Consider the following 10,004-nt stretch of genomic DNA (forward strand, 5'->3'; position numbering starts at 1 on the left):
CGTGGAATGCTGTGACAGGTAGAAGAATTCTAAAAGAAAGGCCTCCTAAAATCAGGTGTGCCCTATCAAATTAACAGCTGGCCTGTCATCTCTTCTGAGTGTTTAAGCAATTTGCAAGTTCCCATGTGAAAACAATCTTGGTATGAACAATTTGTTAACAGAACCACCTGTTCTTGGGTTGAAGAATAAGTGCATCTGTGGAAACAATGAGATCTGTTCCATGAGGACCCATAAAGGAACAATGTAAACAGCCTGAATCTTGGCACGTACACACAAATCACCTTCTGTACAAAAAATGGAGTAGTAAGAAAACTACCTGCCAACAGGTTTGTGAAAACTATATACAATAAGTTATGTGAATAAGAATTGGCTTTTCCCGCATGAGGAAAAGGCGGTCCCGGCTACCTTACCGCACTCTCTGCTGGCCCGAGGCGATGGCGGGAGGCGAGGCCGAGCCCGGGAAAGGCCGAGCCGGGAGCCGAGAGACCGAACAGCAAAAGCCGCCAACGAGGAGCCCGCAGCGAGACGGAATTGAGCGGCCAAGACACAGAGAAAGGCTCCGGCTGCAGCTGCCGGGCCCGGGACGGCACCAAACACACAGAGACAAGGAGCGGGCGGAGCGGGACACGGGCGGGACAGCGCAGGAGCAGGGACAGGGCCAGACAGAGACTAACACAGACACAGGGACACGGACAGACAGAGACAGGGACAGACAGGGACAGGGACAGACAGAGACAGGGACAGACAGAGAGACACACAGGGACAGGGACAGACACAGGGACAGGGACAGACACAGGGACAGGGACAGACACAGGGACAGGGACAGACACAGACAGGGACAGACACAGGGACACAGGGACAAACAGAGAGACAGGGACAGACACAGAGACAAACACAAACACGCACAGACACAAACAGACACGGACACACAAACAGCGCTCCCGGGAGTCGCCGCCCGTGGGGCAGTGACACGGGCCGAAAGCAGCTCAAACCCCGCGGGGAGCGCGGCCAGACCCGGACACGGGGACACGGGGACACGGGGACACGGGATCTGCAGTCCCGGGGAACACGGCCTCGGGCCGGGCACGGAGCGGCCAAAAAGGAGAGACAAACACGCCGCGGAACATCCGCGCCGCGGAGCGTCACACCCGAAATGCCGCCCATAAACCGCGGGGAAACGCCCAGAGCGAGAGTGTAAAATGGGGGTAAAGCACGGGAAACCCTAGAGCACGAATTTCAGCTGACAAAAAAGCGATAATACGTGTACGGGCACTTATATGTACAAACGGGATAAAACAGGATAAAAGGAAACAAACAGCGCGAGCGTAGAGGTAAAAAACCGCCTTTTCTATCGAAAGGTGGGACGAGCGGGGTGAGTTTTTGTGGGCAGCGGCCACAGGGGAAGCTGTGGGAGCCACACAGTCGTTACCGACGTGGTATTTCATTAGATTCGTTATAAAATTACAATCTGCTGAAGGGACCGCAGCTGCTGCGGCAAGCGCTCCCTCACGGGCTCCAGAGCCCTCTCGGTCAGTATCTCCCGTGTCTGCAGGTGTCTCTGTTCCCCCTACCCACGGACGATGGGAAAGTTACCTTTTAACTCCGTTTCCATGTTGAAAAGACTGTTAAATACCGTCACAGCCACTTTGAACCTGCTCTCACTCTGAGCCGTGCGAAGCCGCGGCCGCGCCAAAGCCCGGAGGGCGGAACCCGTGTCTGTGCGCCGCCGTGAAATGGTTCCGGCGGGCACCGTGTCCGCTGTGAAATGGTTCCGGCGGGCACCGTGTCCGCTGTGAGATGGTTCCGGCGGGGTACCGTGTCCGCAGTGAAATGGTTCCGGCGGGGCGCCGTGTCAGCAGGGAAATGGTTCCGGCGGGAAGCCGTGTCCGCGGGCGGCCATGCGGGACGGCCGCTCCCGCTCCCCGGTGGCCGCGGTGGCCGCTCCCGCTCCCCGGTGGCCGCTCCCGCTCCCCGGTGGCCGCGGTGGCCGCTCCCGCTCCTGCGGGATGGCCGATCCCATCCCTGCGGCTCCCATCCCTCGGCTCCCATCCCTCGGCTCCCATCCCTGCGGATCCCATCCCTCGGCTCCCATCCCTCGGCTCCCATCCCTGCGGATCCCATCCCTCGGCTCCCATCCCTCGGCTCCCATCCCTCGGCTCCCATCCCTCGGCTCCCGTCCCTGCGGATCCCATCCCTCGGCTCCCGTCCCTGCGGATCCCCGGTTGCTGTTTCCTTTCCCCGCGGCAGCTGCGAGGTGCCGGCGCCCGGCGGTTCCCGGTCTCTTTCCCTCCTCTCCTTTTCCCCGCTCCAGCGCCGAGGGGGATCTGAGCGCCTGTTTAATAAAGCTTTCGCATTGTGTTTGTCTGCCTCGAAAACGTGTTGATAGAGGGGTTTTAAATGTGTTTTCTGAGTGAATTCTAATCTTTACAGTTTTACGGTTGCTGAAGAGATAGAAAGCAGCAAATGCAGTATTACCTGTCAAGGATTTCAGCAGAGTCTGATTTCTTTAACAAGAATGTTAACAGATTTGCCAGATGAAATTACCCATTCTTTTATCATGGACATAACACAGCTGTGACTTATCAGGGGTGAGGTAGCCTGTAACCGTTTCTCCTAAAAATATATCAGTTGTAACTATCTGAAAAAGTTAATATATTCCAAACATTCATGTATCTATAACAGAAAAATGAAACAAAAGAAAACACTGAACGACCTACTAGTAAAAGCTATCTTAACTCAGATTGAATAATACTCAAACCTGGTATAAACTAATTTTGACAGCAATAAAGCTTAACAAAATGAACTCAGTAGAACTCTGTCCTAATAGAACTTTATATTAATAAAATGTAACTCAATTATTACCTCAGTAAAACAGAAAGTACACTTAAGAAAACTCAAAGTTAATCATTATTAATACTGAATACCACTGTGATCTGTATAAAACTGGAATAAAGCATTGCCTAAACTTAACAATACTGGGTAATCAGGGGAAGATCCTGAGGAAAAAGGAAGTGAAAGTATTGAAGGAATGGTTTGGGAAGACTGGAAGACTGAGCAAGTAGGGGAGAGACACTTACTGCTGTGAGCAATCTGCTGTGACCTCAGTCTGGGTCTGCAGCTGGGCCCCGCAGTGAGAGTCTGCAGTCAGAGCTGAGCTAGGTGAAAACCTGTGCAAAAGAAATAACCAGCAGTCAGAGTCTGCAAAAGGAACCCTACTGTGGGAGGTTGCTGCAGTCAAAAGTCAGCGAGTAGTTAAGATCAGGATGGCTGAATTAGAAAGAAGAATAAACCAGGACCTTTTCATGTTACTAGACAGGAGTCTGTGGCTTGACCCATTTCTGTCTCAAACATGAGGTCTGCTGTAACAATATTAATTACATAGTGTGAATTTACTGATATGATAATAGGCATTATTCATAAGTTGGTATTATAGCTGACTTTTCATGTACTTTACTGTCTCTTTGTGTAATTATCTACAAGACAGGTGTCATTCCGGGAATTTTTTTTGTTTTCTGGCTGCTTATGTATTTCTTAGACCAGGCTAACTCTCTAGCTGGTCTCTGCACTGGCTCAGTGGTTTGACCCAGTGCTGTCTCATGATTTTTTAATATTTTTCAGAGTTCTAAGAAATGATAGCTGAGCTCTGTCAAAAGCCTCCTCTGAACTGGTGGTATTGTGATCTTTACTCCAAGTAATCAGATGCAATCCTAATTCTTGTAACAGAAGCACTCCAACAGTTTGCTGTGTTTAAAGCATCCCTATACTGAGGGAATTTCAGAGGAGACCAGCTATTAGATGGTTCAATTAGTCTTTCACCCTAAGATTCATAAGAGCCTTGTTTTAAAATATGCCTAGGGAATTCTCTCCCAGTTAGAGCTCAGGCAGGGGCCAGGCCTTAGCTCTACCTGGATGAGAAATTTGTCAACAGACCCAGGTCTGTCCTCCATCAAAACAATCCTCGAGTCACTTTGATTTAGCAAATTGAACTGATTGATATGACATCTGGACCTATTTCTGAAGTGAACTTGGGAATCATTTTCTAGAGATAATTATCCAATTCCTCACTGATTTGAGGTTTATCCGCTGTTTGCAGACTCTGGGATGATGGTACAGTATTTCAGAGATTGCTAATTACCTAATTTCACATATGTTATTAATGATGTCTGTAATCTGAAACATTCCTCCTGATTGTTGTATTTGAATTGTTCCTGATTGCTGTAAGTTTCTGGTTTCACTACATATGTTCTGTTCTGATGTTCCCTTCATACTCATAACAAAAGATATGCATCTCATTTTTTAAAAAACAAAAAGAAGGGGAATTTAACACCTTAAGAACGTTCAAATAATGCAATATGTACATTAAAGGTTAAGACAACAAATCATTTGGAATAATGCAATATTTGCACAAAAAATTTGGAAAGAAGATCATTAAATCTAAATCCCAGTTGAGTGTACAATAGCAAAGCCTAATTGATTCATTAACTTAAAGAGAAGACATGCATGTGTTTTTATCATCAACAGGTTAAAAGTAGTCATCTGTTCATTTAATCAGACATCAATTGCCTCTGAGAAAATGAGGCCCAGTGAGAAATGTCCTGACCACCACCCAGCCTTCAGAACCAGAACAAGAGCAAAAGTAGGACTGCCAGAGCATGGCTGTGTCTGGAGATTAAAGACGAAACTTGTCAACAAAAGCCTTGTGCCATCATCATGGTACAGTATTCCTACTAACCCTCTTCAGCTATTCCCTATTCCAGGCTCTCAAAAAGACATCCAGTGATGTCAAAGATCAGCATTTCCAGCTAATGGACTTCCTCCTGAGTCTCAACTATTTGGACTTTAAAACAATGGTCATTTATCTCGATTTCCCTTAGAGACATTGGACATTATTTTTATTTTTCTCAAGCTGCGAGACCCTGTGTCAGTGACATGATTGGATTTAATAAATTTTGTTGATTGTAATTGGTTTTTTATGTATCTTGTCCCGTATTTAATAGATAATTGGTAACAGCCTTAATAAAATGGAAATTGTTTTAACATCAGAACATACCAGCTTTTTTAAATTAATAAAAAAACAGGGAAATGTTGTGATAGGTAGAAGAATTCTAAAAGAAAGGCCTCATAAAATCAGGCCTGCTCTTTTAAATTAACAGCTGGCCTGTCATCTCTAAGTGTAGTTAAGCAATTTCCAAGTTCCAATATGAAAACAATCTTGGTATGAAAGGTTGGTTAACATAACCACCTGTTCTTGGGTTGGAAAATAAGTGCCTCTGTGTAAACAATAAGATCTGTTCCATGAGAACCCATAAAAGAAAAATGTAAACAGCCTGAATCTTAGCACATACACACCAATCACCTTTGACCAAAAAATGAAGTTGTAAGAAACTACCAGCCAATAGGTGCTGCACACGAGGTCTGTGAAAACTGTATAAAATAAGTCATGTGAATAAAGAATTGGCTTTTCTCACATGAAGAAAATGCAGTCTCAGCTAACTTAAAATAGTGGAAGATGGCAAAAGAGGATTTATCTCCTGTAGTGAGGAATTTGTACATAGGGATGTTTTCAGGGTGACATCTGGTGACATCCCAGCAGCTGGGCACAAGTCTCCTGTGGGCACACCTTGGATCCCAGCCACCTGCTCCTGCAGCAGTGCCCAGAGGACTCAGCCCATGCCTGTATTCCAGGAAAATATCTGCTAAACTTCAGCCTCTGCCCAAACACCAGACTCACTCTTCCTCCCAGGAACAATCCTTTCTTGGTAAAGCTTAAAGGAAACTACATGTTAAATACAGCCCTTTGCAAAAACCCATGTATTTCCTTCTAAATCTGCAAAACCCCATGTGATTCCTTCCAAAACTGCAAAAACCCATGTGATTCCTTCCAAATCTAAGGTCTAGGAGAGGAGTAAAGGCAGGAAAAGGAGTTCAGGGATGAAACCAGGCCAAACTGGGGCCAGACAGGATGGAAAATGCACAACCCGCATCTGTTAAAGGTGACTGATGCCCTAGTGCCAGCCCCATCACACACCAGGTTTTTGTATCTCACACCCATCATACAAAGCAGGTGTTCAGGAGCCAGAGGCAAGTAAGGAATTCCCCTCACACCTTCTGTAGGGATCCAGCTTACCAGCCCCTGGAGAGAGGAAATGCACTGAGGTTTTGGTTTTTGTTCACATACTGGCTGAAGTAAAAAGCTACTGCATGGGTACAGTAATGGATGCGCAGCACTGTGGGCTTAAGGGAAAACACGTCATCAGGTGAGATGGACGCTCAGCAAAGACCAGAGCAGCTGTGCCTGACTGGGAAATGTCCACTCCCAAGTCAGATCCAGACAGTGGGTGCAAAACGAAGCCGGATGCTGAGTAATGCAGCCGTCATTGCCCACATCGGCGGGGCACTTACAGGCAGGACGCTGCTCCCGGGGTCCAAGGGGGAGTTCTGGTGTCCTTTGACTTCAGAGGCATTTCTAGCTCTGGCAGCTCAAATCCAAGGCTGCTGCCAATAAAAACTTGGCACAGTGCAACAGCTGCAATCCATGGATTATTTTCCAAGGCTGGAATCCCAGCGCCCGCCCCGCTGTTGCACACGGGTGGGAGCAGGACACAGCAGTGGCTGTGGGATCCCCCCAGCCGGGGTGCAGAGGAGGCACCTGGCACATTTCCAGTTACCTCTGTCATGATACGGGATGTACAAATGCATGGATGGGCGAGGGCTGCTGGGCAGTGCTGTGCTTTGTTTCTGTGCAGGATCCTGTGGGCAGATAAGGCTCCTGCAGCCTCATGAGCTCTGGCTTCTGCTCCAGCAGAGAGCTTTGATTCATCCCAAAAACAAATGGACCTCATTGCCATCACTCAGCACCACAATGAAACCTAAAGCACCTTCTTCACCAGCTTCCATTAATGCTGCTGGAGACTCTGAATGGCTTAGATACAGCTCTGTTTCTTGAGGGGAAATCAGGTACATTTTCAGCTCTTGCACATGCAGAAGTTCCCCATTCATCCAGCGCTGCTTCTCCACAGGGACTACAAGAACTCTAGGGAATGACTTCATTTGCCCCTTGTAACCCTGGGCAGACTGAGAGGCATATGCCTCTGGGTGCGAGCTGGGACAGCAAGAAACAACAGAGAGTGCCAGGTGATGGCCAGAGCTAAATGGGGCCTTCAGCATTACACCTCCAGCAGCACTGCACTAATCATCTCAACATCCAAGCAGTGCATCCAGCCAGGCCCTCTGAATAACATTAAATGTGATGCCTAGCTGGCTGCAGGTTTTATAAACGCATTTGCATGTCTGGACACACAACACAACTCCAATCACTTCTCAGATCATTGGGTTCAATGTTCACATCTTCAGTGCCAGATTATTCTGCTTTGCTTAATTTAGTGTTAGAAAGGGAAGCAAAGGAGATTTGCTTACAGATAAAGACATGTGGATAAAAAGGTGCTCCTCAGTGCTAACATAAATTCAAATTATAATTTATGAATAGCTAAATAATGGGGACATCACAAACATCACCAAGCCAAGGTGCTGCTCAGAGTACAGAGCAAAGGTTAAGAAGTGCTCTGAAGTAATGATGTGCAAGGAGAAGAGAATCTTATTTTTCACTGTATGTAAGCACTGCACATCTGTAGTTCCGTGTAGCTTAAATAGTCTTGCAATGCAGTGAGATGCAGCTGGCTTCCTTATTAATAACTTCTCATTGCTAAGGACTGAGACAAGCTCCCCTCCACACCTTTTAACACCTTCCTGCACACCGGTCACACAAATCAAGTCCTGCCCTTCTGCTTGATCACAAGAAGTGTCTCAAGGACTCCACTCATACAGAGTGGAGAGGTATCAAGAGATCTGCACTGCACAGCCCATAATTCAAGCAAGGCCAAACTCTTGCTATGCAAAACTAGCAGAACCACTGGCAAACACAAAGTTTTATGTAAAAGCTTCAAAAAATGAATGAATTTCATTTGGTGTCATTAACTTCAGAGGCAAAGCCCATCAGCATCTCTGAAGTAAAGAATCCCATGAGTATTCTCCATTACCACTGTCCCTGATAAACGCAGTGGCACATAAAAAAGCCCAGTTCCAAACACCATCAAGGTTCCTTCACAGGATTTTAGCTGCATTGTCTCAATCTGCAACTGTAGATGCAAAAAATAAGGTTCCCAAATCTGGGAGAAGAATGACCACAGGAACAACTGGAGTGTGCCAGTTTTTCACATAAAGCAGGCAAAGGAACAGGAATTCCCCATGTTCAGAGAGAAAAATGCAGAGTTCTCTGGTGCCACTGCATGACTGACTGAAATGGAAGAAGCAAAAATAACATGAGAAAATAACATTAAAACACTGAAGCGACCACAGGAGCCCTAGTTATAAGCAGGGGAGGACAAAGATTCCTTGCACCAGAACCAGAAGGTTTCTGCTGAGATGTCCTACAAACTCCCATGCTCAAGACCTTATGGGAAAGAGATGGGCTGAAAAAATCTGCAACAAAACCATCACTTCTTCAATTTCTCTTCTACTTAAAAGAACTGGACTTTAAATATAAACCTTGTAAATAACTCTGATTGCATCAAGTTTATTCATCCTTCCTCATCTGTCTCATCCTTCCTCATCTGTCTCATCCTTCCTCATCTGTCTGCGAGCAGAATTAGCTCACCAGTATTCACTATTTACCAATCCTTCAGGCCAGCCTGCCTTTCTCAGCTGCTGTGGCCTTGTTGGAAAGGAAATATTGGTGGTTTTCTTAGTGGTTACTCTGCAATGCTCTCAGTGATGCAGAGACTGATAGAGAACCTCAAGTTGGGTGTAACCCTACAAAGCCTGTGCCAAAATATTACCGCTAACGTTTCACAGCTCATGTTTTGAAGATTTTTTGGATGCATAAACAATGTTGTCCTTTAATAGATGAGGCTCTAAGACAGAAGTGGTTTGTATTCACCAGCCCAAATGCACAGCAAGGTAATATCATGGTGTTTTTACCACCTGTAGTAGCTTTACTACAGACAAGCAAAGAGCCATCAGCAATTACCAAAAAGCCACATCCAATGAAAGCCAGACACAACCTTGCTAAAAAACTCCAACTGCCTTCAAATTGGGTACCTCAGCTAATCAAAATCTCTCTTAACCATAGAAAAGTTCTCAGCAGATACTACAAGTAATAGCAGAAGCTAGGCTTTACTTAGAGCTGATGTAACCCAAAAGGTTCTGATACAGATTTGAAATTGATGAACAAGACAGAGGGGTCCATTGCAGAATGAATTACCACAGCATGTACAAATGCACCAGCAGAGCAGCTAATGGAAACAGGCTGAACTTAGCTGAGAATCAGCCTTTTGCAGAAGTAAAGCTGTTTTTTGGACAGTCAGGTTCAGCAGTGAAGTTCAGCACCACCAAATCAGCCTCCCATTTATTCACAAAGCCCTGTTGGTTATCTAAATAAATCACACAGCACTGGTTTTGCTCCCTCCGTGTGTGCTAGAAAGGAATTGACAGAAAATAACAATCACCAAATTTCCAGTCTGAAACTGGAATTTAAACTAGTCATTCTAAAGTCTGAGGCATTTTCACGATTTAGAGCCACGTGAGTAAATTGCCCATTTCCACAAGTTTTTGCAGTATTTTGACAAAGTCCTCTGACCACCTAAATCTGAGCTGAGAAAAACACGATGGGTGTTTGTTCCACTTGGCAACCACCAAACTCTCCTACTTTTCTGTCATCATTTCTTTTAACAAATGCTTCTGATACTCAGATACAAATCCAGACAACATTTTCAAATTAAGTATTTGGCCCCAATTACACTGAACTCAAAGTCTGAGCTTTATACACATGAGCATCAACTTCTCAGCCACCTCTCAATGACAGCAATAACCTTTCCTCTGACTACAGCAAACCCTTTTCCCCCACTCGCAGTTACTCTGAGTACTGCTGCAAAGACCTTGATCTTAGTCTAAAAACACAAGCAGCTACTCCTTTCCTTTCAAGTCCTCTTCAGCCTATCTTTACTGCC

At 45.9% G+C, this 10,004-nt stretch overlaps 1 long non-coding RNA gene across 1 annotated transcript; it reads right to left on the reverse strand.

Annotated features, from left to right (window-relative positions):
• Positions 1–212: 212 nt before the first annotated feature.
• Positions 213–5,464, reverse strand: LOC136365202 (uncharacterized). The gene is made up of 2 exons (XR_010744294.1): positions 5,390–5,464; positions 213–316 (listed from the first exon to the last, which is right to left on the reverse strand). It is a non-coding gene; the product is annotated as an uncharacterized lncRNA (long non-coding RNA).
• Between the last annotated feature and the right edge of the window lie 4,540 nt (positions 5,465–10,004).

Source organism: Sylvia atricapilla, chromosome 9 (genome assembly GCF_009819655.1).
Source record: "Sylvia atricapilla isolate bSylAtr1 chromosome 9, bSylAtr1.pri, whole genome shotgun sequence".
Lineage (NCBI taxonomy): Eukaryota > Metazoa > Chordata > Aves > Passeriformes > Sylviidae > Sylvia > Sylvia atricapilla.